We start from the raw sequence: 6,858 nt of genomic DNA on the forward strand, positions 1-6,858 counted from the left end.
TTAATTTCTTAAATTATCCTTTGACTATGTTCTGGCCCGCCATCTAGTGGCAAAATTTTTTTTTGGCCCGATGCCAAACTTACCTGCCAACCCCTGCCTTAGGTTAGTGACTATTAACTTTCATTTAGTAGTGGGGATCCTTTAACGTAGGCATTTTCAATCATATTGTCATTCATTGGAGCACTGGCCCAGATTCCCTCCTGGATCTTTAGATCCCGCATCCAGATACTCATTACAAAAAACATATGCACATATGAAGCCCAGCTCTAGGCCCTTTGAACACCGGTAATGTAAGCAGGTGGTTCCTGATTAAGGTAGACATCTGAGGTACAGGATCAGGCCTGCATAGCAGGAGGGAGAAAAGTTTACCCGACTGAGTGGAAGCTTAAGAGTAAAAAGTCTTCAAGCTGTGAGTGAATGTGGAGAAAAGAGTATGAGAGAAAGTGCGATTTCACTAAGAAACAACTTTTACAGTTTTTTTTTTTTTCATTTTCTTTCTGGTCTTTATTTATTTATTCATATTTTTATTATTTGTAGTAGTGTTCCATTTCGCCTCTGTATCAGAATTGTTCAGGAATACTTCTGATGTTACATTTATGAACTGGTGTGTTTGAACACATTTTTTGAGTGAATGAATCTTACTAGAAATTACAAAACTTTGGAATATTAATTGAAGATGTACACATTCCATTTTTTTTTTTTTTAAGAATTCTGGAAGTACTATAAATCTATGTTTTACAAAAATGAAAAGTGGAAGAAGATTAAGTTTAAGTAATCTAATTATTCAGAAAAACTAATGAAGCTATGTTCATAAATCAATGTGTGAACAAATCTTCTGAGTAAATGAATCGTTCTTGTTCACTTCTGTATGTTCACATCCTTTTTTTTAATTTGAAGAAAATAGCATTTGAATGCAAATTATGATCAAATATTTCAATGTAGGAACTTTCTGAACAAAGTTTTGTTATGTGCTTTTATTTTTATTAGTTTTTATTTCTATTAAGCTTTAAATGGTATCTAATTCAGTTTTAGTTTTAGTAATTTTAGTGTTTCAAACTTATTTCCAAATAAATTTTGCAGCTAATTTTTATATTTTAGTTCAGCATTTTATTTTATTTCAGTTTTTAATTTCAGCAGTTTATTTCAGTTGGCACAACATGAAATCTATGCCATTGTGATAAAGCAAGATATGAAATTACACACACAAAAAAAGAAATATTTTCATTTGTAAGATACTTTAAAATAACAACATGACATATACAATAATGTACTTTACAAGAGATAATTCAGGTTTTTTTTCCTCTTCATACAGATTGTGTTCAACAAAGTTCTAGAATAGTGTCACATGATGTTGAACAGATTAAAATGTATTATTTTCCAAAAACTGGCAACAAGAAAGTTTTTTTTTTCTTCATTAAATAAAATGTGTTTTTCCTTCTCCTTGACACACATTGGAACAGTCTGGTGTGAGAAGAATCGGCATGAGATCAAACCATCATCTGCTGTTTGCTCCAGTCACGGTTCCTCGGTTGTCAGTGAGCTACACACACAAAAAAGGGTTTTCTGGGCATCACCATTCTTTTGTGTTTAAACTGTGTCTTGCATTTCCTCTTTTCTTATGTAGCTGTCAGTGAATCCTCAAGAGGGGCTCCCGACAGTCTCAGTCGCTATGTCAAACACTCCGTAAAGCACAGTGTCAAACACACACTCCAGAGTCCTGCACAACAGACTTAACAGATATTAAACCACACGTTTGAGACCTCTCCTGCTCAGTATGTAAGTTTTATTCCTTAAAAATTGGTGTAACCATTTTACACTCCAACACTTAAAAATAAAGTGGGTCACTGCGTCTGCAGCACCTTAAGTTGAACAAAAAATTTATTTTTATTAAGAACTATGTTCTCCACACTATATAGGGTTATTGAATTGGCTATATACATTATTTACATTATAGGTTTTGGATCACCATTATTGGTTTCTGGGTCCTTATAAGTGGTGGGTTGAGACCCAAAAATTAATTTAAAAAAAGGATACAGTCATGGACCAAAGGAAAGAAAACTATGCTAAATGCAAAAATACATTTTAAAGGGGTCATATGGCGTTGCTAAAAAGAACATTATTTTGTGTATTTGGTGTAATGCAATGTGTTTACAAGGTTTAAGGTTAAAAAAACACATTATTTTCCACATACTGTACATTATTGTTGCTCCTCTATGCCCCGCCTTTCTGAAACGCGTCGATTTTTACAAAGCTCATCATTCTGAAAAGCACGGTGTGCTCTAATTGGCCAGCTATCTAGTGCATTGTGATTGGCTGAATACCTCAAGCGTGTGACGGAAATGTTACGCTCCTTACCAGGTTCAGGAAACTTTCCTCCGTAAAATGCACTGCACACACTCGAAAATTTGGGTTGTACGGTTCTGCAACAGTGTCGTAAAAATAACTTAACCACTGATTTCTAGTTGTGTCCTCTTTTGGAAGGCCAAACAAGGTAGTTTGGCTTTCGCAATGAAACACACAGCGTCTCCACGACATGGCGGTGGCGGCAACAATACTACAGCGAGAATAAAAGTTACGCCTTCTTTCTTTGCATATACATTTGGGCGGTGTTATGCAAATCTTCCCACACAGTGACGTAGACATGTGGGGGCGTGTTTGAACGAGGCATTTTAGGAAGGCGTGGATGAGCGTTCACTTTTATAAAGAATATCTCTTTGGGTTTGAGTCTTTAATCTTTGTGACTTTACTGATCTTCTGTATGCACAAACAGCTTTTAACACTCAAAAGACAAAGGAAAACATGGAATCGCATCATATGACCCCTTTAATAAGAGTAAAATGTAATGAAAATGACATGACAAAATATTGGCACAATTTATATTAAATTTAATGGAGTTCATTGTAATATTAATACATTTTGATGGTTGGATGATTTAATTTTTAATGACTCTTTGTACAGTAAATAACTCTGGTAATGTCTGGTCACAATCTGATGTCCAGTATAAAATGTGGGTTCTGCAACAAAACCACTTGAGAATAACTGCTTTACAGCACTAGATGTACATAAATAAATACATACATACATACATAAAATGTATTTGTATAAAATAAAATGTGGCATCAGGTTTAGTAGTTCACTTTATGGAATCAAGGCTAAACAAAAACTCCAAAAACACAATGTTTTGTTTATTTGGGGTTTATTTGTTAGCAAATAAAAAAATAAGGTTATTTTCACAGAGAGCTGACCAGTATATCACACAACCACCACCAGTAAAGCGTGCCGGAAGCAAGCTGCACAAGATCTATTTCAGTTCCATTATCACCGAATAATGCTTCAATTATCCTACGGAAATGGGAAGAGGAATAATTACGCTATTTGTGCCTGTAGCCAGGATGATAATAACAGCAGTCATAACGAGGAGCACAAAATGGCAAAAATTAGAGACTTTCACAAATGCATTTTCTACACACTGGAGTCAGAACGGGTCGGAAGGCTAATTGGTTCAGATCCATTAGCCTCATGAGCAGGAATAGTCATGTTAACCGAGAAACTGCCACAAAGACAAGGCAAGGCTTTACAGTTGATGTGACAGCACATGCTTTTGTATTGCCAATTGATTTATTTCTATTCAGTTTAATTTATTACACAACATGTCAATTTAATTACTTTTATTACCACATCAAAATTTGCAATGAAAAACATCCAAATGAAGATACAGTAATTCAAAGACATAGTATTGTAACAAATGAGTAAAACATTAAGTAGATAGACATTACAAAAAAAGCCTTCAGAAGCCAATAAATCATCAAACATAAGCCATTTATCATAACTGACCTACAGTTCACAGAAATCCATTTAGTCAATCTGGCTTAAATAGGAAAATATCATTTTTTGTGCAATTTACATATGGGTCAGAGGGCATGATTAATTGCATTTTATCACATTTATTAAAAAAAAAAATTTAAATCACACTAGATTAACAAATCAAACTGGCAGCCCACACATTAACAGCGATAAACGTCTGGGCTGCAAACCTGCGATGCCGTATGACGCTCAAACAGTAGAGAGGATTAAAGAGAGCTCAATCAGGCCAGACTCATCGTGATGCCATCACACACACAAACACAATCACACGCACACATATCTTTAAGCACAGCAGACTAAAGCCAGCACAGCCATTTTTGACCTCTTTTGTCCACTCCAACTCCTCATGCTGACCTCAATATGCCGGTGCTACTATCTTTTGAGAAGTGTGTTTATTTGAGACTGAGAAAGAGAGACAGAGCAGACATAAAAGATTTGAAAATGAATGAAAACTTATGACATCATCAGCTTTGCATTTGAGAGAACACATGAGGACACCGGATCACCGGAAATATCAAAGGATGGTTGATTCTGTTTTGCATATTCATGCCTTACATCCTAAAATTAAACCCTGAGCTTAAACTTCTTTGCAGCCATTTCCAAAGATCCTGCCCTGGAGCGGTCAATATTGAAGCTTAGATTAACCCATGATTAAAAACAGCCGAGCAAATCATTCAATGCATCCTTCCAGTGTTCCTGCCGTTAAAACCCTAAAAAATCTTCTGTATTTCTAATTTTTTTTAAAAAAGAAGAAAATATAGCCCTTTTTACTCATCTGGAACCAGCTTCCCTCCCACAGCTGAAAGTATATTGACTAAAGGTCTATAAGCAGTTTCAGGTCAGCTGTTATAAATTTTACAATTTTACAACACACATTCAAGCATGTGATCAGCTAAGGACAAAAACCTGAACCACCTGATATTGTACTTTCAAAAAATTTGATTTTAATAATAATAACAATAATAATAGGTGTATTGTTATTATTATTATTATTATTATTATTGCAGAACAACACCGTAAAACTGCAATAGTAATATTTCAAGATTTCAAGATTTTTTATTTGTCACATACATGGTTATATAGAGAATATATGACCAGCAGTGTAATGTAAGTATTATTATACTATGTATTATTATACTATTATATATTTATGGCTGTCTTAATTTCTTTGAATCCCACAGAGCTTTTATTTTGTTTTTGCCAACAGGTTTACAAATGGTTCTAATTACAAATTTCGGAAGATGGTTGGCACACAAGCGTTTTCAAACGCATGTTATAGGCTAATCGACCTAAAACAGCACTTGCAGAGTTTCACCGCCGGAGCAGATGTAGACAAGGATGACTCCTAAGCGATTGAGGTGTTCTGTTGTTGGATGTAATAATGAACATAGCAGTCGTCATTTACTCCCGGCATCTGAGCCGCTGAAGACGCAGTGGATTACATTTGTTTTTGGACGGAAATGCGCCCCTGATCTACCTAAATGCGTCTATGTTCGCGCGAATCATTCGGGATCCAGCTTTACCTACAGAAGCAACCCTTTTATCTCCAGTCATTAGTTTATTTGTTGATTCCTTCCTCCACAAACAGTGTTTTTTTCCCCTTGCCACAGGGGCAGAGGAGAGCGAGTGGGGACTGAGATAAAATGACAAAGTAGAGGACAAGAGGAAATGTAGCCGAGGGAAACAAATGAAGAGAGAGAGAATAGTGGATTTAACAGGAAGCGGGGAGGTGGGATGGAGAAGTATGAGAGAGAGAGAGAAAGAGAGGGAGAGGGAGAGGGAGATGTCCCAGAATAAAGAAAGCACACAGAGCAGATAAACGGTGACAGTCACATTACAGCGGAAGTCTCTGGAACATGTCTGTGGCTGATGGTGAGATGCGCAAAAGGACAAAAGGCTCTGCAGCACTCAAAATAAGATTTTTTTTTCTGCTTTAGTTTACTTGCCTTTAACTGACTTTGACTTAATATTTTTTGGCAAATATTTTACTAACTACACAAAAAAACCTGTATTCATTACAAATAATAAACAAATAAATTATAGTGACATTTATGAGTCATAATTAGGGGTGCTCCGATCAGGATTTTTGAGGCCGATCACCGATCGCCGATCACAGACAGCAGTATCTGCCGATACCGATCACCGATACTGATCTTTTTAAAGCCTTCTATTAATAATTTATAACTATTTATAGTGATACTCCAATCAGGATTTTTAGACATTTATTCAGGGCCTGAATTTCATTTTTGAAAATGGGGGAAATTCCCCTCTTAGGTGACTCTTGTGAGAGGGGAAGCAGCACGGACTGTGCAGTCCGCTACTGATCCGTGGCTGTTTACCACAAACACAACATTTATCCATTATTTTGATTTCAAATCCAAACATTGTAACTGAAAAGGCTTTTTCAGCATTGCAATTCTTTTTTTACACAGTACAGTAATGAGTCAGATGAGATAATAAAATGGAGTCAGATTGAGTTAAACCTAAATTGAATAACTCTGCGCGCTGAAAAGACCGAACACGCAAGACACCTTCATCCGCCACTGGATACCTTCGTTGGGCCATGTGTGTGGACCTTACACATTTATGGTGTAATTACTACATTTTCGTGTCAATCAATGTTTATATTTACTGCAAACAATGCGCTGTCACTTTAATTCAGCACTTGCAGCGCAGCAATAGACTCGGTGCGGAAACGATCTCTGCACTGCTGCAGTGCAGACGCACTGCTCCTGAACGCACTGCCGGGCCGCAGCTGTGTGCAGTGATCGCTTTAATCCGTTAACATGAGCGCGGAAAAAAATATGCACCACGTATTCACTGCAAACGGATTAATGTGAACTTGGCATTATGTGTGTGTGCTGCGAGTGTGCATGAACGCACGGTCTCCAGGAGAGCAGTATGAGAATGGTACCTCACCTTCAGCATTATAATTATTTCACCCGCCCCGGACAGAGACTGAGACGGTGCCTCTGCATGTCTTGCCAACCCTCT

The 6,858-nt window shown here is 36.7% G+C and overlaps 1 protein-coding gene across 1 annotated transcript in view; it reads right to left on the bottom strand.

Annotated features, from left to right (window-relative positions):
* Window positions 1-6,858, bottom strand: part of ctnna2 (catenin (cadherin-associated protein), alpha 2) — a 468,558-nt gene that overhangs the window by 444,501 nt on the left and 17,199 nt on the right. The gene's annotated exons all lie outside the window — the stretch shown is intronic.

This window comes from Sinocyclocheilus rhinocerous, unplaced genomic scaffold (genome assembly GCF_001515625.1).
Source record: "Sinocyclocheilus rhinocerous isolate Xijiao unplaced genomic scaffold, SAMN03320098_v1.1 scaffold2252, whole genome shotgun sequence".
In the NCBI taxonomy this organism is placed as follows: Eukaryota; Metazoa; Chordata; class Actinopteri; order Cypriniformes; family Cyprinidae; genus Sinocyclocheilus; species Sinocyclocheilus rhinocerous.